Consider the following 24668-nt stretch of genomic DNA (forward strand, 5'->3'; position numbering starts at 1 on the left):
GTAATTGTACTTCTCTTTTTAAACCCTCAACCTGAGGATATGTTTTGAGGGGGGTGGGGAGGGGTGTAGGTGAGAGAGAAACATTGAATTGGTGCCCTGACTGGGAATCAAACCTGAGACCTTTCGGTGTACAGGATGATGTTCTAACCAACTGGGCCACACTGGCCAGGGTTGTACTTCTTTTTAGACCAGAAAAAATAAGAGAATTTTATTATGTTGACTTTACTCTCAGGGTCTCAAAAACAGTATCATAATAGTAAGGATATGAAGACGGGTTAAGAAAAACTTTTGAAATATGTTCTTCAAAGGTCAGTGTTGCTATTTCCTTGTGTGCTTTTAGAATTTTACCACCAAATGTCCATTTTTTGTTTTTCTACAGATTTAATCCTCCTTAGTGATGTTAGGAAGATGACATGTGACATGTATTCCACTGGCCAGGCACCGTCTTGGCCTTCTTTTTCAGTGATCTCAGATCTTGAAAGTCTTGGTTTATTCCATGTCCATTTTGTGATCCCAAACTTAACCTGAAATAGCCCATACCTACTTTGAGACACCTAAATGACACCTCCTGGAAAATACTCCCATATGGTAGCCCCAAATGTAGCCACCCACTGTGCTAAAGAAGCCTGTGCTCTTTGCCGAATCTGGTCAATAATAGAAGAACTAATTCTAAGGCAAATTCTTAAATCATGGGAACCAATAATGCCTAATGTCATATTAAAACTAAACTAAGGTTTTTGACTACAGTCATGAAGAAAGGGATATAAAATAGCATTAGGCTGGCAAAGTAGGTCATGAATCCTGAATAATCACATTTGGACTAGATGTTTAAAAGAGAAGGAGATTATATGTAGGGTAGAAATTATGAAACTTATAATCAGCTTTAGAGTAAAGCGTTCCTTGGATATCAATAGTTATGTAAACAGTTCTGTCATTCCACAGTAATAAGGCTGATTATTTTTTCTTGGACAATGACATAAAGCACTTGGTTGAGAAGGGGCAGTTTCTTGACAGAGGGAAAGAATTGTGTATCTAGTTCACTTCTCTATCCCTGTCATGGTAGATGCTCAATAAATTCTTGTTGGATGAAGGTCCAATTTGACACTCAAATACATTACATTTGAATATTTGTCAAAAGTCCTTTACTGTGCGTGTGTGGAGGGGGGTGAGTATTAAAGTTTTAAAGACCCCTATTTAAGAGTTTTTAAAACTCAACTGTTTTGCCCTGACTGGTGTGGCTCAGTTGATTGAACGTGGTCCCATGCACAATAAGGTCTCTGGTTCAATTCCTGGTCGGGCATATGCCTGGATTGTAGGCTCAATCTCCCGTAGAGTGTGTGCAAGAAGCAGCTGGTCTATGTTTCTCTTGCTCTCTCTTCTTCTCTCTTCCTCCTCCTCCTCCTCCTCCTCCTCCTTTCTTTCCCTCCCCCTCCTCCTCCTTCTTCCCTCCTCCTCCTCCTCCTCCTCCTCCTCCTCCTCCTCCTCCTCCTCCTCCTCCTCCTCTTCTCTCTCCCTCTCCCCCCTCTCTCTCCCTCCCTCCCTCCCTCTCCCTGCCTCTCTCTTTGAAATCAATAAAAATATTTTTAATTCAACTGCTTTGACCTGAGTTAAGGTCGTAGACTTCCCATTGTTACTCCTAGTGTTGCAGATTACACCTGAATCTTTCCCCTGATTGTAATTTCCCGCTGATCCTCATTACCTTTTGCTCAACATTGGGCCATGATTACCCCATATGTTTTGGAAATGAAATGAGCTAACTTTGCCAAAAGGTTAATATGAGGGAGTGGGAACATGCAATTAAATGTGCTCATGAGGACATATATACAAGATCTTTCTAGAATGTGATGGTTCACTAGGCATGACTTATTAAAATAAGTTTAATAGAGGGAGAAGAAAGACCTTGCCCTAATATTTACATGAAAAGTCATTTGCCACCTAATTGGCAGACTAAGGCTAAGAAATAAATTGATATAAGAATGATTTTTAGGATATTACATCATATCCTGCTTTTCTCATTTCCTAGCCTTTGTCCACATTTTTAAACTTTTCATTAGAGCCTCAACCTCTGATTCATATTTAGCTTACTATTTCAGAAAAAGTTAGCAAAGATGATTTTTAAAAAAAATACATTTTATTGATATTTTACAGAGAGGAAGGGAGAGGGATAGAGAGTTATCAATTAGAACATCAATGAGAGAATCATCGATCAGCTGCCTCTTGCACACCCTCCACTGGGGATGTGCCCGCAACCAAGGTACATATCCTTGACCAGAATCAAACCCAGGACCTTTCAGTCCACAGGCCGACACTCTATCCGCTGAGCCAAACCGGTTTCAGCTGATCTTTCTTATTTATAAATATATCAGCAACATAACCAATACTTAAGAGGAAAAATACCTTTGCTATCACCACATCTCAAAACCCCCCACTCAATTATAAAACCAGAATTTATATAGACACAGAGAAGAGACTGGTGGATGCCAGAGGGATGGGGAGTTGGGGGATTGGGTGAAAGATGTGAAGAGGTTAAGGAGTACAAATTGGTAGTTACAAAATAGTAACAGGTATGTAAAGTACAGCATAGAGAATATAGTTGGTATATTATAATAACTGTGTATGGTACCAGGTGGGTACTGGAAATACCTGGGGGAACACTTTGTAAAGTATATGATTGTCTAACCACTATTCTGTTCACCTAAAACTAGTACAAAATAATAGTAAATGTAAATTGTAATTGAAAAATAAAATCTAAATAAAAATTGTAATACAGTACACATAGCACAGTCTAGACCTCAATCCACTGAATTTATATTTGGACAATTGAATCCAGCCAGCGTATTTTTATTTCCAGCGCATGACACATAGTAAATGTTAAAAAATGTCACATGAATGGCTATATGTTTGGTAAAATTAGTAATAAATAGGGAATTGTAATAAGATCAGAGATTACCACGAGAAAATAAAAATATAGTGTAAAGCCATAGTAATTAAAAATAGGTTGATATTAGTACCAAAATAGACAAATAGATTGAAGGAATAAAGAATTCAAGAACAGACTATATGGTGAGGTGACATTTTAAACTAGTAGAGTAAGGCTGGCCTATTTGGTATATGATTTGGGATCACCACCTGGCTAATCATTTGTGAAAAGTGATGTTTGCTCCCTAATTCTCACAAATGCAAGCCTAAATTCTAGATGTATTAAAGATCAGACCTAAACTTAATAAGGAAAACAAAACTAAATTTTATGAGCATCAGAATAAGTATAAAAGAACATGTTATAATCTTAGTGGTGGAAAAGGCCTTAAAGAGCACATATATACAAACAAAATTCAGGAAAAAGTCTGATAACTTTATTCATTTAAAATTTAAGGACAAAAACAAAATACATTAAAATTTTAAAAGATTCACCTTTCCTCTATCCAGGGCCCATGCCATAAGGAGACTTGTTTTCCTTTGTCATCCAGTCCCTAGAATTAAGATGCATGCAACTCATTCCTCTATTTCTCAACACTAGCTTCTGAGACATGTTAAGAAAGGGAAATCTGAATAATAAAAATTGGAGCTTTCAATGGATAATGTCCACTTTTCATTTGTCTGTTCATTCATTCAACATTTAAGTGTTCTAAGCAGGATATATCAGTGATCTAAATAATCCCTTGTAGAATTTGCAGCCTAGTAGGGGGAAACAAGAAAATAAACTATAAAGATAATAAATACATTATCCTATCTAATAAAGAGGGAATATGCTAATTAACCATCACTCCATCACAAAGATGGCTGCTCCCACAGCTGAAGCCAAATTCCCATAAGGAGCCTAAACAATCAATCAGCAGGGACCCGAGGCTACACCCTCCCCACCCCAATGAGGCTTGACAGGGGACCTCAGACCACACCCCCACTCGGCAGGGCTTGACAGGGGACTTCAGACTGCACCCCCCCACCCTGGCGTCAGGCTGGGGGACCTCAGAATGCACCCCCCGCCCCAGTACCAGGTAAGGGGACATGAGACCATGCCCCCCACCAAGCAGGGCTTGACGGGGGACCTCAAGGTGTGCTTCCCATCCTGGTGCTGGGCTAGGGGACCTCAGGCCACACCTCCCACCAGGTGGGGCTTGACAGGGGACTTCAGGCCACGCCCCCACCCCCTACACTGGCCAGGGACCCTCAAGCTGCTCCCCCCTACATGACTGGGCTTGACAGGGGCCCTCAGGGCGTGCCCCCCACCCAGCGGGGCTTGATGGGGGACCTCAAGGTGCACCCCCAAAGCTGGGTCGAGGGAACTCAGGCCTCGCCTCTGCCCAGCGGAGCTTGACAGGGGACTTGAGGTTGCAACCCCCTCCCAGTGCTGGGCCCAGGGACCTGAGGCTGCGCGCTCTCCCCCACTCCCCACGGCGGGGCTTGACAGGGACCTCAGGCCACAGCCCCCGAACTAATGCTGAGCCAGGGGATCTGAGGCTACGCCCCCTGCCCAGCAGGGCTTGACAAGGGTGGATCTAGCCCAAGGGGGTGGATCTAGCCCAAGGAGGGTGGGGGGGGGGAGGCGGCAGGGTCTGGGTCTCAAGCGATTTTGAGGTGCATGTGGGTGGGCGGGGTCTTGACTCTGGGTCCCGTGGTGAGCCCCAGATTCTGACAGAAGGAAGGTTTTCATATACATTTTACTAATTTTCTTTCATCTCTGACACTTCTATTATAGAGAAAGGTCAAATAGCAATATTAAATTATTTCCTCTAATCCTCTTTTAATATGCATAATATAACTAGTATATTATGTTAGAAGTGACATAGACTGTGGGAAAAAGAAAAAGTAGAGTAGAATAAGGAGGATAAGAAGTGTATGGGATGGAGGAACAGGTTATAATATTAAATAAGGTTGATAGGGTCACTCTCACTGAGCAGTGACACTTTAGCAAAGACTTGAGGTGACAGAGTTAGCTAACTAGATTATTGGGGGGAAAGTTTTTCAGGCAGAAAAAATGCAAGAGCAAAGCTCCTAAAGCAATTCATTGTAATTAAAAATAGATTTTAATCTGGGTTAAAAATGGTTTGACACCGAAACCAGTTTGGCTCAGCCAATAGAGCGTTGGCCTGCGGACTGAAGGTTCCCGGGTTCGATTCCGGTCAAGGGCATGTGCACTGGTTGCGGGCACATCCCCCGTAGGGGGTGTGAAGGAGGCGGCTGGTCGATGATTCTTTCTCATCGATGTTTCTGGCTATCTATTCCTCTCCCTTCCTCTCTGTGAAAAATCAATAAAATATATTTTTTAAAATGGTTTGACTTGCTTTTTAAAAAGAACCCTCTGGACAGAGTGAGAAGAAAGGAGGAGGTCAAGAGTTAAAGCAGGGAGACTTGTTGGAAGGCTGCTGCAGTAATCAAGGTGAGAAATGATGTAGATTCAACTAGAAAGGTGAAAAATGGTGGGATTTCGGGTATATTCTGAAGGAAGAGCCAACAGAATATCCAGGAAGAGAGAGAGAAAGAGAGAGAGAGAGAGAGAGAGAGAGAGAGAGAGAGAGAGAGAGAGAGAGAGAGAGAGAGAGAAGGAGAGGAGAGGAGAGGAGAGGAGAAAAGGAGAGGAGAGGAGGACTTCAAGATTTCAGACCTAAGTAACTGGAAAGTTGGAGTTGCCATCAATTGAGTTGGAGGAGACTATGAGTGGTGCAGATTTGTGGGCATGGATCAGAAGTTTCAGGTTGGGCCGAAACCGGTTTGGCTCAATGGATAGAGCATCGGCTTGGGGACTGAAGGGTCCCGGGTTCAATTCTGGTCAAGGGCATGTACCTTGGTTGCAGGCATATCCCCAGTAGGGGGTGTGCAAGAGGCAGCTGATCGATGACTCTCTCTCATCGATGTTTCTAACTATCTCTCTCCCTTCCTCTCTGTACAAAATCAATAAAATATATTTAAAAAAAAAAGAAAAAAGAAGTTTCAGGTTGGATGTGTTGACTTTGGGAATCTATTAAGCATCCAAATGGAGAGCTACTTATTCAAATAGTATCTATTTTATAACCTCCCTCCTCAGCCTCCACATTCACTCAGTTTTTCCCCCCCTTCTGTAAATAACCAGACCAAATACAGGAATAGAACTAGCAAAGAAAAATTGCTGAACTGGAAACTGTAGCTTGAAGAATAAGAGGGGCCCTGGCTGCTGTGGCTCAGTTGGTTGGAGCCTTATCCCGGGCATCAAAAGCCGCTAGGTTCAATTTCTAGTCAGACCACTTACCTAGGTTGTGGGTTTGATCCCTAGTCAGAGCATGTGTGGTAGGCAACTCATCAATGTTTCTTCTCTCTCTCTGTCTCTCTCTCTCCCTCCCTTCCTCCCTTCCTTCTCTCTCTCTCCCTCTCTCTCTCTCTCTCTCTCAAAAAAAAAATCAATATAAAAAGAATGAAGAAGGGGTATGGGAGAAATCTGTAATACTGTCAACAATAAAAAATACATTGAAAATAAAAGAATAAGAGAGGCAAATTCTCTGTGAGATAGCTCAAGGTTAGCTTCTCCTGGCTTCCAGAGCCCCTCCCAGAGCCACTTTCATTCAGACCCATTGTCTCCCCCCCCCCCAATTTTTATTTCTTTCTATATTAATATTTATTATACATACTGTGTTAACATACTTCATTAGCAGCTTTTTTCTAAAGCTCAGATCCTCATCCCCTTAGTTGATAGCCCATTTAAATGAAGCTGTACAATAGGTCCTAAAGCACACGATACTGTCTCATGCCTCCATTTCTTTACTTGCAGTGCTCTCCCAGTTGGGACTCTTTTTTGGGTAGGGATATGGTTAAATTTTTTTAATTGGAAAACAAATACACAACTTGGAATGGATATGAGGTAAATTTCATTGTCAGAAATTCTGGGACGTCAGTTGTGCCGTTACCATCAGCATCCACTTCACTAATCACGTCCTGTAACTCTGCTTCTGTGGCATTCTGCCCAAGAGACCTCGTTACAATTCCCAATTCCTTTGTTGTTATAGTTCTATCACCATCTTTATCACACAGTGAAAAAGCTTCTTTGAATTCTACAATCTGCTCATCAATTGGTCAGCCACGCTGCAAGCTCTACTGCTCCCCAAGGCTCGACTACATAATCCCTCAGCTCGCTTGCCCCGCTTGGACTCACAGCTGGATTTTTGACACTGTCCCTCTTGCCTTATTCTCACACCCTCCCAACCTTGATAATACAACTCCTACTTTTGATGTTCAAAGCTTATCTTTGGGAAGCATTCCCTGATTCTAATCCACCATGCCCTCAGCCCCTTTTCAGGATGGTATGGATTGTCCTTCTGTATTGCCATAGAACATTGTAAATACTATCCATATTTCACTTGTGTTATAATCTGTTTTCTAGTCTGTCTTCTCACTTAACTTTGAAGCTTCTTACGAGCAGGGATAGTATCTTATTTATTGTTGTATTTCCAACACCTGGCACTCTATAAAGAAACTGAACAAGGATCTCTCATTCTGGGTGTTAAACCTCTTGGAGACAGAACTTTCTCAGACCCTTTCAATATTCCCTTAGGTCATTTAGCCTTTAACTTTATGTCATGACACTGGAATACAAAATAAGATGATAGACATAAAAGAAGAACATAAAAGACGAAAAGGGAGCTGAAAGCCATGTGGTCTAGTAAGGGAGAGAAAGAGAGAGTATGGCAAAACTTGAGGTATGGGTATCTTCTACTTTCTCACCTTCACCTCCTCAAGACTGAAGAGAGGGCCAATGAAGGGTGGTAAAAACATTCTAATAGATGTAGGCAAGGAAGGTCAGTTTGGCAGATCTCTAGGACGGGGTAACGAGGGAAATCTGGAAGCAGGACAAAATTAAACATCAATATCTGTAGCCCAGAACAAAAAATATAAGACCTTAAAATGGAGCAACTACAATAAAATAGAGAGGAAGGAACACATCCTAGATTATTTGTAATAATAATAATAAAATTGGTAACAGGACTGTATCAAGGACTTACTAATTGCTGGCACATTATCCCACTTAACTATCACAGCAACTCTATGATGAATTAACTGTTATTTTTCATATTTAAAATATGAGGCAATTAAGGCACAGAGAGGTTAAGTAACAGGATTAATGTTGCACAGCTGCAAATGATAAAGCCAGGAGGGTCTACCGATGGAACTCAGGATCTTAGCCAGTCTGTATGACCATGATGCAGCAACAGGACCAAGTGACTCCTGAACAGAGAGGAAAGGTGGTTGAAGAATCAGAGATCACACCAAGATCTCTATGTATGGGTTCTCACTCATATGAAAATCTGAATATTGCAGTGTATAAATATATTATTTGACTTACATTTAAAAAATATTTTTTATTTATTTCAGAGAGGAAGGGAGTGGGAGAGAGAGACAGAAACATCAATGATGAGAGAATCATTGATTGGCTATCTCCTACCAGGGATTGAGCCCAAAACCTGGGCATGTGCTCTTGACTGGAATCAAACCCAGAACCCCTCAGTCCACAGGTCGACACTGTATCCACTGAGCCAAGCCAGCCAGAGCTTGACTTACATTTTTAAAGGATTCCCTAGAAGACTGTAAAGACATTGACAAAAGGGTAGTTGGGAAGGAGAGGCAGTTTAAGGGGAATAATGAATTGAGTTTAGGATATGTTGGGTGTGTCAATATGGCAGACACATAGTTTCTTGAGGGTTAGGGTGGGATTTAATGGAACACAGTGAGTTTTTTAGGCCCAATTTATACATTTAAGCTTTTAATTAATGAGAAGGAGATAGGGAAGCTAATTTTTGAATTTAATGACAGACATTTGTTAACTTATATCCTCTCTGTTGCATTTACATTGTGATAAACAACTTTTTTTAAAAAAAATAATATTTTATCTCCCTGATATTGGGGACATTCACTCAGTCAAGTGACAGGTGAACTTAGAAATCTAGAGAATTAAGTTATCATCATTGTTCTGCATTCAGCAGAAAATTTTGTGGTAACTCAAGTTCTCTGTGAGGCTCAGCTACTAGTATTTCCAGATGCTGGACCCAGCCTTGTGGTTCTCAATCAACACCTTCACCCTTCAGTATTTATTATATCAAGTAAGGTGTCAACAAGTCATAATCCTGCCACCTTCATTACCCCAAAACCTGAGTCATGTGCTGAGATAATCACCATAGGTAAGCCCTTTAGAGACAGTGAGTGAACTACCCAGAAATGAAATGAGATGACAGGTAATGAAGTTCATTACCAACTGGTCAACCTCTGTGGTCCTAGCTAAGAGCTTCTTTAGCGCAAATAAGGAATGCTGAGAAAAGAGAAGGGCCCTACTTGAGCATATATATGCTTTTAAAATAGTCATAATCTCTTCTATTTATTGAGCGCCTACTTTGTGCCCAGAACTGGGCCACATGCTTTCAAACTCTATCTCCTGACACTCTCACAACCTGTAGAGGTATATTATTATTTTGTTACCTTAGAAGATGAGGAAACTGAGTCTTAGAGAAGGGATGTAATTTGTTCATGGGCACAGGGTAATCGTAGAGCCAGGATTTAAACTCAGGTTTGAGAATCCTGTAGTAATCCAGTCTCATGGTAGCTCTGAGTCTTGGGCAGAATCCCACAACACTTCACTAATCTGCCTTGTAAGAAAAACTAAGTGCCATGACAAAATGCCTTGACGCTGTACAGACCCAAATTGGAACTATTAAGCTGGCACTTGCGGGAAATTCCTCTGAGAGGGTGCTGCTGGTCAGACTGGCCATACTGGCAGTGTGGACCCTGCCCCAGAAATGCCAGAACTCCCTTCTCTGCATCGTCAGCCCAGCAACCTGAAACTCATTTCTGTTGACTTTGAGACCTAAACCTTACATAACCCTTTCCTGTCTCTACTCCTTTTACAGGCTAATGATTTCATGCCACAATGAAGTCAAATAACCAAGGCAATGGGCAGCAGCTGAACACATGCCATTGAAGGGAACCAGGGTCCTTTGACCAGGACAACTGACCAAGCCTGAAACCATGATGGAAACGTGTGGTATTTCCTGGGGCTGATGTAGTGCAGTCAGCTGCCCAGGTGCTCAGTGCTCAGCCTAGACATCCTAACTTGAAAACTAATTGGGATGGCCAAGTCTGGGGACGAGTGCTGGGAAATGTGTTAACCCGGAAGTAATTCTCTCATCCAGAAATTCTACTACTTTTACTAGTATATCAAGTGCCTTAGAAATTAGACTCCTTTTTCAGCTTCTCATTTCATACTATAATCTTATTTGTTATAGGTTAAACATTAAGAGTGAGAGCAAAACTTCAGATCCTGCGCTATACTCACATAGAGGAAATAATGTCTGTCCTGATAGTAGGCCCCACTGGGGAGCATTTTTTTTACTCCTTCATGAGACCACAGGTAAGTGTCATTGTAAGGGGACTGTGAGTACTTCTCTTCCATTAGTAGAAAGAGCTGTTGTTTTGAACCTTGGGACTTTGATTAATGGTTACACTCAGTACCTCACCTGCCCCAGCCCTGAGGAGTTGCTGAAGTCACAGGGCATCCCAGAACACCTTGTCTCGTTCGTTCGTTCGTTCTTTCTTTCTTTCTTTCTTTCTTTCTTTCTTTCTTTCTTTCTTTCTTTCTTTCTTTTATTTTATTTTTTTATGTTTTTTAAATTAAATTGTTATCTTTGTACATATACCATTGCCCCCCCTCCCATACATGCCCTTCCTCCCCAGAGTTTTGTGTCCATTGGTTGTACTTATATGCAAGTATATAAGTCCTTAGGTTGATCTCTTATCTCTCCCAGATCTCCCTAACCTCCCCGCTGTAATTTGACAGTCTGCTTGTTGCTTTACTGTCTTTATATCTATCTTTTGGTTCTTCAGTTTATAATGTTCTTTATCATCCATAAATAAGTGAGGTCATGTGGTATTTCTCTTTCATTGACTGGCTTATTTCACTCAGCATGATGTTCTCCAATGCCATCCAGGTTGCTGCAAATGATGAGAACTTCTTCTTTTTTATGGCAGCATAATATTCCATTGTGTAGATGTATCATAGTTTTTGGATCCAATCATCTGCTGATGGGCACCTAGGATGTTTAAAAATCCTAGCTATTGTAAATTGTGCTGCTATGAACATAGGGGTGCATATATCCTTTCTGATTGGTGTTTCTAGCTTCTTGGGATATATTCCTAGGAGTGGGATTTCTAGGTCAATTGGGAGTTCCATTTTCAGGTTTTTTTTTTTTTTTAATATATATATATATATTTTATTGATTTTTTTTACAGAGAGGAGGAGAGAGGGATAGAGAGCTAGAAACGTCAATGAGAGAGAAACATCGACCAGCTGCCTCTTGCACACCCCCTACCGGGGATGCGCCCGCAACCAATGTACATGCCCTTGATTGGAATCGAACCCGGGACCCTTCAGTCCGCAGACCGACGCTCTACCACTGAGCCAAACCGGTTTCGGCCCATTTTCAGTTTTTTGAGGAAGATCCATACTGTTCTCCACAGTGGTTGCACCAGTCTACATTCCCACAAGCAGTGCACGAGAGTTCCTTTTTCTCCACAACCTCGCCAACACTTGTCGTTAGTTGATTTGTTGATGTTGGCCATTCTGACAGGTATGAGATGGTACCGCATTGTTGTTTTGATTTGCATCTCTCTCTTTTTTTATTTTTATTTTTATTCTTATTGATTTCAGAGAGGAAGGGAGAAAGATATATATAATGAGAGGGAATCATTAATTGGCTGCCTCCTGCATGCCCCCCCCCCCCCATAGGGGACTGAGCTCGAAACCCCGGCATGTGCCCTTGGCCAGAATTGAACCCAGGACCCTCAGTCTGCAGGCTGATACTCTATCCACTGAGCCAAACCAGCTAGGGCATCTTGTCTCATTCTTAAACACTGTCTAGATGCTCTCTTCCAGGATGTTGAGTTTACAAGAAAATGGGGCTTCCCATTCTCCTTCCCCCTCTCTAATGACAATCTTGATTTGCTGACTACACAAGAGCTCTATTTTATTGATTCATTTGTAGATATTTAAGGGGTCATAAATAATGAATTGGGGGGGAGGGGAGGCTCAAGAGGAGAAGACCAAGGTGCCTGTAAAAGTAGCGATGCTCTTATTTGATCCCAAGCCAACTCCCCTCAGGAGATGAAACCATCTCTCAGTCAGGGCTCTGGTGAAAGTGTTGAAACAATGGCTTAGCCACGTAGCCATCCTTAAATGGCCTGGCCCCTTGCCTAGGTTAGAGAACAGCCACACCTCACCTTAATGATTTATGCCCAAAGTCTCTCCTAACCAATGAGAATCCAAACCAGAACAATCATCAACATTGCAACAGACTGATGCAGAGGGATCTTAACTTGTTTCTCCTGTCAGGTTCTAAATAAACCTTCCACCACCTAGCATAATGGCTCTTCGTGTGGTTTAAAAGTTGTCTAGGGAGTTGCTTGAGTTCATTCCACATGTTAAACCTCCCCAAAACAACAAGCAGATAATTGTCAAGCCTAGGTGGAGTCCTTGGGCCTGTGACAGGGGTTTAGGAGCCATGGAACCATCAGATGCAAACCAGGGAAGCGTGCTCCTGCTCCATATCCTTTGTCAAGAGATTAGAGGGGGCTGAAACCGGTTTGGTTCAGTGGCAGAGCATTGGTCTGCGGACTGAAAGTTCCCAGGTTCGATTCCAGTCAGGGGCATGTACATTGGTTGCGGGCACATCCCCTGTAGGTGTGCAAGAGGCAGCCGGTCGGTGTTTCTCTCTCATCAATGTTTCTAGCTCTCTATCTCTCTCCCTTCCTCTCTGTAAAAAATCAATAAAAATATATTAAAAAAAAAAAAAAAAAAAGAGAGAGAGAGAGATCAGAGGGGCCTTTGGGTGAAACCTAGTTGCAGGAACTTGGTGTGGAATGTACACAGGCAGCTACAGAATGTCCAGTAACCAGAGAAAAAGATCAGACTGCCTACTCCTTGTAGAGAAATAACATCCTTCCTTTTAGAAAAAGTGGGAAAGGCAAGACCCTTCATGGGCAGTAACATGAGGTGTAGAAAGGGAACACATTTTAGAACATGGATTCACCACTGGGTGACCTGAGGTAAGTCACATAGTCTCTCTGGACCCAACACAGTCTTCTCATCTGTAAAATGGGTTTGATAATAGGGCCTACCTCGCCAGGTATGTATGAGGATTGAAAGGAGTGAAGGGCCCTGGATGGTGTAGCTCAATGGACAGCACTGGCCCAACCACCAAAGGGTTGTGGCTTCGATTCCCAGTCAAGGACTCATACCTGGGTTACAGGTTTGATCCCCGCTTCAGGTTGGGCTCCAAATTCTTTCATACCATCCTATCTCTCACACTAATGGGAAAGGAGGAAGTGCTAATATAAAAATGTGTTATCACAGATGGCAGTGCAGTAGTTACCAGTGGGAAGAGGGTAGTGGGGGTCAAAAGGGGCCTAATATGTGATGACGGAAGATGGTTTGACTTTGGGTGGTGGGCACACAGGGCAATATACAGATTTTATATCATGGAAATGTACATTTGAAAGTCACTTGATTCTATTAATCAATATCCCCCTAATAAATTTAATTTAAAAATGTATTATCGGTCATAGCATACTATTCACAATAGCTAAAGGTGCAAACAGCCTAAATTTTCATAAGCTGTTGAATAGATAAACAAAACATGGTATATCCATATACTATCATATTTTGATATATTATTCTGCCATAAAAAGAAATGAGGTACTAATAAATTTTTGTTTTACTAAACAAACAAACAAGGAATAATACCCACTTCAGCATGAATGAATTTCAAAAACATATACTAAGTAAAAGAATCCAGCCAGAAAAGGATACATATTGTATTATTCCATTTATATGAAATATTTAGAATAGGCAAGTTCTTAGAGATGCATAGTTGCCAGGAGTTGGGTTAGGGAGAAATGAAGAGTGATGGCTACATGAGTACAAGTTTTTTTGGGTGGCTATGTGATGAAAATGTTTGGCAACTGGCCAGTGGTGATGGTTTAACAACTGAATGTACTAGATGTCACTGAATTATACACTGTAAAATTCTTTTAAAGTGGTAAATTTCATGTTATAAAATTTTTTAAAAATATATTTTATTGATTTTTCACAGAGAGGAAGAGAGAGATAGAGAATCAGAAACATCGATGAGAGAGAATCATCAATCAGCTGCCTCTTGCACACCCCCCACTGGGGATGTGCCCGCAACCAAGGTACATGCCCTTGCCTGGAATCGAACCCGGGACCCTTCAGTCTGCAGGCCGACGCTCTATCCACTGAGCCAAACCGGTCCCGGCTAAAATTTAAAAAAAATCTTATAAAGCTGGTCACTGTTGTGGGCACTTGGGGCTTAGTCCTGCTAGGATCTTCTGGAGAGCGAAGTAGAATGTGCTTAAGAATTGTTCACCGAATAAGATAAAAGGGAGCACTTATTTACCGGATCCCGGTCTTCAGTGGTCAAGGATTGGCCCCTGGATATTGACTTTCTCTCTCCCCCCTCCCCACTTTCAGGTTTGCATATGAGTGAGTGCCCAGAAGGTCAGAGAAACACTGAGAATGTGAGAGGTTCCTGATGAAGTTTAAACACAGTGTTATCAGGTCTCGCCTGTGAGGAGCTATGTTGTTAGGTCACACCTGGCTGTTGCAGAAATATCAATAGTTGGAGTTAAAGTGGACTGAGGGGATGAGGTGAGGCATACAATGTGCCCAATACACCCTCAGTTTAAAACACTACAGATGCAGACTCATAGAAGTAGAAAGTAGATGGAGAGGAGAAAGAAGCAGGTTTGGTGGATTCTTGTCACTCCCTGATCTTCACTTGAGCGTCAGAGTGTCGTTCTCCCATCTCCTCCTTTAAAATGATGATTAGCAGCTGTCTGTCCACAACCCAACTCCACCCTGACCTCCTACTATTCAAACTTACCCGCTTAATTTCTATCACAGGCCCCTTTCTCCATGGCATCAGGCTGTCCACATCATTACTGTCTCTATTCTCTCTGCACTCATCAACTTTCGTCTGCTCTAACTTTTCTCCCAAACCTTTTTACAATCCATAATTCATTTTAGTCACTCTCTCAAGGCAGTTCTAGGCTCTAGCTTCTTAGCACTTTTATACCATTTATCTGAAAAAACCCCAACCCTTCTGGTGAAATCAACTCTCAGGTTTCTCTATGGCCACATCCTGAGATGCTCCATTGAAGAACAAATAGCACTCGGCAGGGCAGATCGCTGTGGTAGAGACTACCAATGTCATGCTCGCATATATAATCTAATTATAAAAGGCTAGTGGCCATAGCACATAATGCTATGATGACCAAATGACCAGTCACCAGGAGATGTATTGATGGGTCTGGGGTCTGGCGTGATATCACATGCTGGGCCTCTAGTCTTCAGTAATAGCACCCTGATGCCAAGTTGGACACATTGCTGCCAGGAATAAAAGACTGCATTTCCCATCTTCCCTTGTATGCAGGCGTGGTCATGTGACTTCGTTCCAGCAAACTGAGGGAGAATGTGGGATGGTTGGTGTAGGAAAGCTTAAAGAGATAGGATTTAGCAGAAGAGCCCCCTTCTTGTCTTCTGGTACAGCGGGTTGGCCATCTTGAACCATTCAGTGATCATGCAAGTCAAGATGCTCAAGTAAGAAGTAGTAGTTTTGATCGAACCTTAATGAAATCATATACCAGCCCTAGTTTTACCTTCATAATTCCTTTATATAAAACATAAATAAAGTTTTATTTTTAGTCACTATTATTATTACTAATTAATTTTATTATTACCAACCTCAGAAGGACCTGAAATACTACCTAGCAATCCTGTCACCTTTTTCCTGTTCACTCATTCTGGGATTCTCCTGTGTGGTTATGTCGTATCATCACCATTCTCCTCAAATATCTGACTTCCCATTTCTCACCTCATAGTAAGCTGATGACTGGTCCCACAGCTCCCTCCTCCCAGCTGCTACCATAGGCAGCCAGGGGCCCACAGCTCCAGCTCCTTCAGCTCCCTAGCCTGACGTTGGGTCAAGCCTGCGGTCATTAATGGTCATTACAGACCCAGGGTTTTTATGTATTAGGATTAGAGACCTGTTGCATGAAATTCGTGTATGGGAGCAGGGTCCCTCAGCTTGACCTGCACCCTCTCCAATCTGGGGGCCCTCAGGGGATAACCTATTGATTTAGGCCTGAGCAGGCCTAAACTGCAGTCTGGCCTCCCTCTGCAGTAGGTGACCGGGCTGATCAGGGGAAGGTACCACCCCCATCAACCTGCTGCTGCTGCTGCTGCTACTGCCAGCCGCTGTAGACAACAAAGTGTTTTCATCAATATGGAGTCTAGTCCCTTCACCACAAAAAAATAACTTTCTATAGACATTTTTAAGATGTCTCTTTCATAGGATATGAACTTCCTTCCTTCCTTCCTTCCTTCCTTCCTTCCTTCCTTCCTTCCTTCCTTCCTTCCTTCCTCTCTCTCTCTCTCTCTCTCTCTCTCTCTCTCTCTCTCTCTCTCTCTCTCTCTCTCTTTCTTTCTTTCTTTCTTTCTTTCTTTCTTTCTTTCTTTCTTTCTTTCTTTCTTTCCTCACCTGAGGATATTTTTCCATTGATTTTTAGAGAGTGTGGAAGAGAGAAGGAAAGACAGAGAGAAATATCAATATGAGAGGAACACTTTGATTGGTTGCCTCCTGCATGAGCCCTGACCTGGGCCCCGGCCAGGGAGGAGCCTGCACCCTAGGTACATGCCCTTGACCAGAATCAAACCCAGACCCTGCGGTTGGCAGGCTAAGGTTTTACCCACTGAGCCAAACTGGCTAGGGCAGGATATGATATTTCTTAGCCCCTCCTTCAGCACTGAACCTTTATTTTTTTTTTTCCTCTGGGAGTGAGGTGGAAAAACCCTAGATCACCTTCTTGGATTCTTTTATATTTTTCAATCTTTATTGTTCAGATTATTACAGCTGTTCCTCTTTTTCTCCCCATAGCTCCTCTCCCCACCCCACCCCATGCCCTTACCCCTCCCACTGTCCTCATCCATAGGTGTATGATTTTTGTCCAGTCTCTTCCTGCACCACCCACACCCCTTTCCCCCCTGAGAACCCTAGACAAAAGGAATCCAAAGAGGGCAACACCAAGACACATCATAATTAAAATGCCAAGAGCAAAAGATAAAGAGAGAATATTAAAAACAGCAAAAGAAAAACAGTTAGTTACCTACAAGGGAGTACTCATACGACTGTCAGCTGATTTCTCTACAGAAACTATGCAGGCCAGAAGGGAGTGGAAAGAAATATTCAAAGTGATGTACAGCAAGAACCTACAACCAAGATTACTCTACCCAGCAAAGCTATCATTCAGAATTGAAGGACAGATAGAGCTTCACGGGTAAGAAAAAGTGGAAGGAGTTCATCACCTCCAAACCAGTATTATATGAAATGATGAGAGGTATTCTTTAAGAAGAGGAAGAAGAAGAAAAAGGTAAAGATAAAAATTATGAACAACAAATACATATCTATCAACAAGTGAATCTAAAAATCACCTTCTTATTACCCAAGTTACCAAGAACATTGTGAGTAGTGTATGGGGAGCTTAGCCAATGAGCGGTCAGAAAAGGTGTTTCCTCTGCAGCTCAGATGCAGAGGCGGGACTGCCAGCATGCTGAGGCTGGCAGACCCTGCTGTCTTCGGGCCTGCTCTCTCACTTGCCACGGTGCCTGGCAGCCAGGCCCTGTTGTCTGTCTGAAGGCCTGCTCACTCACTAAGCCCTGCTGTCTGTCTGTGGGCCCCAGCACCTGCTCTCTGAGCCTGCCTCGCCCCATCCACCAGGCTGCCAGCCTTGCTGTGATAGAAGCCTGTGGGCCATGGAGGTAGGACCCAGGGTGCTCCATGCACTTCCTGGTGACTGTTCATCTGGTCATGACAGCCCTAGGCTATTGTTAGTATAGATTATTGTAAGTAGAAAAATAAAGAAGCAGTGAAAAAATTTCCTTCATACTGGCCTCTGCCTGTTGGTATCCTGAAATTCTTCCTTCATTGATTTTTCCTCCCTCACTGATTATTATTTTGTTATTGTTTAATCCTCACCCAAGGATATTTTCCCATTAATTTTTAGAGAGCGGAGGAGGGAAAGACAGAGAGAAATACTGATGTGAGAAAAGCACATCTATTGGTTGCCTCCTGCATGAGCCCCCTCCAGGCTGGAGAGGAGCCGGCAACCCAGGCACGTGCCCTTGGCCAGAATCGAACCCAAGACCCTTCAGTCCACAAGCTGACGCTCTATCCACTGAGCCAAACTGGTTAGGGCTTCACTGATTATTTTTCTTTTAATATATTTTATTGATTTTTTTTTTTTTTTTTTTTTTTTTTTTTTTTTTTTTTTTTTTTTTTTTTACAGAGAGGAAAGGAGAGGGATAGAGAGCTAGAAACATCAATGAGAGAGAGAAACATTGACCAGCTGCCTCTTGCACACCCCCTACTGGGGATGTGCCCGCAACCAAGGTACATGCCCTTGACCGGAATGGAACCTGGGACCTTTCAGTCCGCAGGCCGACGCTCTATCCACTGAGCCAAACCTGTTTCGGCTTCACTGATTATTTTTAAAAGAACAAAAATGAGGCTTCACAAAAGGAAGTCAATTCTAACTTTGTCCACATTCACTGTCTCCAATTTTTCCTCTCCCATGCAGTTCTCAACTCTCTCCAATGTCTTTTCCTCTCCCACCATCACACCATCTAAATCTCTCTCACTAAAGTACAGTAGTTTCCATACTGATGTACACTTTTCATACTTTATGTTACTTATGGCTTGGCAGCACTCCCTGCTGTTGTTCTTCTTCTTCTTCTTCTTCTTCTTCTTCTTCTTCTTCTTCTTCTTCTTCTTCTTCTTCTTCTTCTCCTCATTCAACAAGTGAGAATATTTTTCCCATTGATTTTTAGAGAGAGAGAGAGGATGAAGAGAGAGGGGCAATGAAGGGGTGAGGGAAGAGAAACATCGATGTGAGAGAGACACATGGACTGGTTGCCTTCCACATGCACCAGGGGTGGGGATTGAACCTGCAACCCTCTGGTGCGCAGCTAATGTTCTAATTACTGAGCCATGCTAGCCAGGGCAGCACTCCCTGCTTCTTGAAACATTTTGGCTTCTTAGGACAACCACCTCCTGGTTTTCCTGTTACCTCCCTGGTTCCATGGCCATCATCTCCTTTAATCATCCTGGAATTCCTAGGGTCTCTTCTCACTCTGCAACCATTTCCAAACTCTTGGCTCTCATGACTATCATTTTATGTCCCTAACCCAGACCTTTCCACTATGCTACAGATTCATCTATTCAACTGCCTAGTCAGCCTCTTTATTATACATTTAACTAGAGGCCCATTGCATGAAGAGATTCGTACAATAGGCCTTCCTTCCCTTGGCTTCCAGCACCGGTTTTCCTCTGGCACCTGGGACCCAGTCCTTCGATCCTGCTGAAGTCTGCTGCCTTCATCTTCGCTGCAGACTCTGGTTGGTGTCTGCTATCTTCTCTGCAGATTATGGAGTCTGCAGTCTTCGTCTTCGCTGCGGCTGGAGTGCTGCTCCTATAGATCCCTTCACCCCCCTCTTATAGCAGGCGTCCTGCCCCGCCCAGCCACTCCATGCCTAGAGGAGAAGGGCAATCGCCATCTATGGCCTTTTAATTTGCTTATTCCTTCCTGATTGGCTGGTGGGTGTAGGGGAGTGATGGTTAATTTGCATGTTTCTCTTTTATTAGTGTAGATTGTTATCTCAAAGTCAACCACAAATCCTAAACCTGACCCATGTTTTGACCTCTCAAACTTGGTCCTCACCCAGTGTTTTCTATTTCAAAAATATGATCAGCATCCACCCAGAAGCATGAAGCCAGCAACCTCATGACATCTCCTTCTCCAGGTTTTAGATGTTTAAGCAAATCTCCTCCATCTCTCTTCTTCCATAATTTTTAAGGGGCAGAGGAACATCCTGTGGGAAAAGGTATTGGGGAATCCACCTGGAATAACTCACCTTGGATGTTTGTTTGTTTGTTTGTTTGTTTATTTATTTTTGGATGTTTACTTTTTAAAACAAGATTGATGGCTTGGAGTGGTCCAGATTGAAGTCAGACAGGCAGGTGAGGGCAATATGGGTGAGGCTTGCCACCAGAAAAGGTTTGTCTGCATAAGATCTCAATACTTAATAGCTGGGGTTCAGAAACTGTTCCCAGGCAGAGGGTGTAGCTCTCTGGCTCCACCTTTCCAGCTATATAACTGAAGGCTTCTGCAGTCCTCCCAGCCTTGTGGAGTTGGTCAAGAACCTCTAGCCTGTCAACTCATTCTTGAAAATGTGCAGCTGAATTCCCATTTTCCAAGTAGGCAGCAGCCGTCGAGAGAGCAGGTTCAATTTGTGGACAAAAGTAAGCAACCCTAGGGATTCTCCAGCACTTATGGGGAGAAGATCCTAGGAATTACTTGATTTCCTGCTAATTTCCTAGGGCAGTTGTTGGCAAACTCATTAGTCAACAGAGCCAAATATCAACAGTACAGAGATTGAAATTTCTTTTGAGAGCATGGGACATGGAGTTTCAATCACACTGTACGTGCATGCCCGCATGTGGTATTTTGTGGAAGAGCCACACTCAAGGGGCCAAAGAGTCGCAGGTGGCTCTCGAGCCGCGGTTTGCTGACAACTGGCTTGGGAAAACACTTTGGGAATGTGATAACTGGGCAAACCACCAGAAAGCAAGTGAAAGGAAGAATTGTGGGGAATATAGCTGAAAATGTGGTCAGGGTAAAACACCATGGTGAACCATGTGAAGATCTTGGACGTTGGAGCAATGCAAGCCTTTGGTATGACCTAATCAGCTTACTGATAGATCGCATATTATGTTTTCAACCCCCCTGCAAATACTCAAGCCAAGAATGAGTAAGACTGAGGCTGGTCTTAGCTCTGACCATTTCTCCATGGTACGAATGTTTACTTGGACAGTTTAGCAGCACGTCTCGACACATGTGTTTTCACTTTACATGAAACTCACATTTTGAAGGATCATAAATATTACCATTAGTACCAATAAAACTGGCTAATGCTTGTATAGCTTTTTTAAGACTTCTATATGCTTCCACAAATCTATTTTATCTAATCCCACTATCTATTTGATTTTCAATGCAACTTCTATAAGTAGGAGTTGGATTGGGAATCAATGCTATTGGCCCCTTTTTGTATGGGGGTAGTGCTGTTATCAAGGCTTACTTGCCAAGCTCAGAAGGCCCAGAGCAGGGTCCTGAACCAGATTTTCCAACTCAGAAACCTGTGCTCTGTCCCTTTGGTCACAGGGCCTTCATATAGCAGGTTCCACACAACGAATGAAGTTTTGTAATATTTACAAGGATAAGTTAAAAAAAGAATATGAATTTGGGGGATGGGTGGAACTAATTTTGTTTATGTTGAATTTGAAGTGACTACAGTACCTTCAAGTGGAAAACCCAGTAGACACATAGAAGAGTGTTGAGCCAGGGAAGAATTATATGTGTCTATTTATTTTAAGATCAAAGGTCCTCAGAACTTTCTGTCTTGTTGTGGAACAAATCTAGAGGATTAACCCTAGCACAGGTTGGTTTATTATCATAGACTAGTACAATCTCCGCCCACTGCCCTGCTCTCCACTCCCCGCCTCCCCCTCCTTCACAGCTTGCTGCCCTGCCCCCTCCTGTAGCCCTTCGCAGCTCTACGACCATTTGCATGTTACATCTTTATTATATAGAATGATTCTATGGTAAATTAACTTTTTGTTGTTGTTATGGAAATTAGATTTAAAACTTGACACTATTGAGCACTTGTCTTTTAGGAGAAAATCTATAAGTAAACAGAATATAATATAATCAGCTAAAGAACATAATTGGCCATACTTGAATGAATATTGAACATAACTTAATCACTTGATTGCAACTTAATTTTAAAATGAGTTGCTCAATATGGCTGCTTAGCTAGGTTCTAGGTGGGAATGTGTGAGAAGCTGATGTAGGTAGTGGTATGAAAAAAAAAACGAGGGGTAATCTAAAGCTCAATGTAATAGGTGATATTTAGGTTTAAAACTCACAACAGTAAAAGTAATTTCCAAGTAGTGTAGGAAATAGAGGTTTGTTTTATACAATTTTGAAACTTACAAGCCTCTGACCCTTTCTTTTTCCCAATTAAAAGCAATTGTTTTATAAAGTGAATTTTGGTTGCTGCCAGTTTCAAAAACAACCCTAGCTTTCTCCTTGTTACCCCCTTTGCCTTTGCTGTATCCTTGGCCTTTCTTATACCATCTGTCTCTCTAAAATCCTCTTCATCCTTCGCGACCAGTGGCTGGTCACGTATCAATCACAGTGTCTTTGTTGAGCTTCTCCCTAGAATACCTACAGCAACTGAGTCTGCTGCTCAGGGAAGTTTCCTCTGAAGAGGATATTTGTGTGCTTTATCTTCATGAATAGATTCTCAGCTCTTACTTTGGGTTAAAATTGGTTTTTAACTTGTGTGCCTCAAAACTTCTAAAATGGTGTTGGCAACATGACAGTCATTTAATATCTGTAAAAAGAAGGAAGGAAGGAAGGAAGGAAGGAAGGAAGGAAGGAAGGAAGGAAGGAAGGAAGGAAGGAAAGGGGTAGCAGGAATTGGGACACTTAGAATTAATGAGGCCCTTAAGGTAGACCAAATAGAATTTTCTTTGGTTAACCTAGATAATAATATGGTGTTATTTTTGGAGAAACCTCTTTTCCTATTTAAGCCCCTAAATGAAAATGGAAGGGTTGAAATAAACAAATAATATTTGAAATGTAAAAACATTTTTTTTTTTTTAACAAGGCAAAAGTCATTACACTGTTAAGGCTATATTTTCAAGTAGGATGGCAAGTTGTTTTCTACAGATATTCTCCATTAAACAAGTTCTGTCTTTAAGATACATTATGATTGTAACTATGGAAAAACACAATCTCAGTGTAGACAGGAAGGACATTTATCAAAATGTATACTTTCCTCCACCATTTATAAAAATATTTTTAGCATAAATTAGGACTTTTATTACAAAGATCTTTTTTTTTTTAATTCTGCTTTCATCAAAGGAGCATCTGTTTCTACTACAAGAGACACTTGAATTAGTACCTAAAGTGTTATTTTTCTGAATCAAAGTAAAAAAAAATTGATAAAAATAAAGTCCCCAGAGTGCTCACTAAACTCTTGGAAATGAGTGAGTTTAATGCATCTAACTGAGGACCTTTATCTAAATACACTCAACAAATTTAAAAAAGGCAGAGGATGTGACAGAAAGCTTTGGTTACAGATAGTTTCTCTATGAATCACACAGGGAATTAGGTGCTCTTTTCATACCTTTGGCAATGACCAGTAAATGTATAACTAGCTTTATGTTTTCTTGGCAGCACTATTCTTTTGCCAAACTAAATTTTCCTCCAGGAGTGTTGATGGATAACATGTAAACTGTGAATCTGGTAAAAGACACATGTCCAGATCTCCAGCCATGCTCCTCCTACTCCTTTTCTCACTTCCTCTTAAAAATATATTTTTTTTCCTCCCTGGTTAAAAGCATTTTACTCTCCCAATGTGGAATTTTCTCTTTTTCTTTTAAATTCAGAAAAGTATAAATAAGGAAACCACAATCATTTACAATCTCACAGCCCTCAGATGATCACAGTTTGTATTTTCTTCCATCTGTTAAAACTGGGTCTATCCATATAAATAACATTGTTTACAGGTGTCGAACTCAATCAGAGAAGGGGCCAAAATCTAAAATCCAGCCTAAATCGAGGGCCGAATGGTTTACTGAACAGTCATAAACTGTCATTGTGATGGAAACGCAGCGGAGTGCAGTGATGACAGCGCGGTGCGGGCCACATTGCAAGGCCTGGCGGGACGGATTTGGCCCGAGGGCCTTGTGTTTGACACATGTGGTTTACACCATTGAAATAAGCTGCTCTGGTTTTGTATCCTGCTCCCCGCCACCCCACACACCCCACCAGTTAACATTATATCAAGGTCATTTCCCCTTATTGATGGAAACTTTACCAACTTCATTTTTATTTTTAAAAATATTTTTATTTATTTCAGAGAGTAAGGGAGAGGGAGAGAGATAGAAACATCAATGATGAGAGAGAAACTTGATCAGGAGCCTCCTGCGTGCCCCACACTGGGGATGGAGCCTACAATCCAGGCATATGGCCCAACCAGAATCGAACCATGACCTCCCCTTTCATAAGTTGGTGCTCAACCACTGAGCCACTCTGGCTGGGCCTCAACTTCATTTTAAATTAGTAATTCACTATTTCAATATACTTCATTTTTTTCCTTCAAGATGCAAAGGTCTTTGGGTTCTAATGGGCTGTTCAAAGGCTTTTTCATGACCATTTGTGATGACTTCCTGAGGGCCGCTTTGTCCCTTATTTTTATCTGGGAAACATGGAGTGATGCCTGACACCAGAATGAGCTGGTTTAGAGTGAATCTTGTCCCAAACCTGGACGTGACAGGGGTGGAAAGGAACAGAGCCAAACCAAGTTTTGCCTTCCATGCCAACTTCAGTTTTCTCACCTTAAATAAGAGGCCAGAAAAAACAAATCCTTTAGCAATTTTTCAAAAGGGTTTAGAAAGATTTCTTTCCCTTAAGCTAAGATGCACCCGGAACAGTGGGGAAGGCGAGAGCAGGAAGAATAC

The sequence above is a fragment of the Pipistrellus kuhlii genome, unplaced genomic scaffold (assembly GCF_014108245.1).
Source record: "Pipistrellus kuhlii isolate mPipKuh1 unplaced genomic scaffold, mPipKuh1.p scaffold_m20_p_1, whole genome shotgun sequence".
Lineage (NCBI taxonomy): Eukaryota > Metazoa > Chordata > Mammalia > Chiroptera > Vespertilionidae > Pipistrellus > Pipistrellus kuhlii.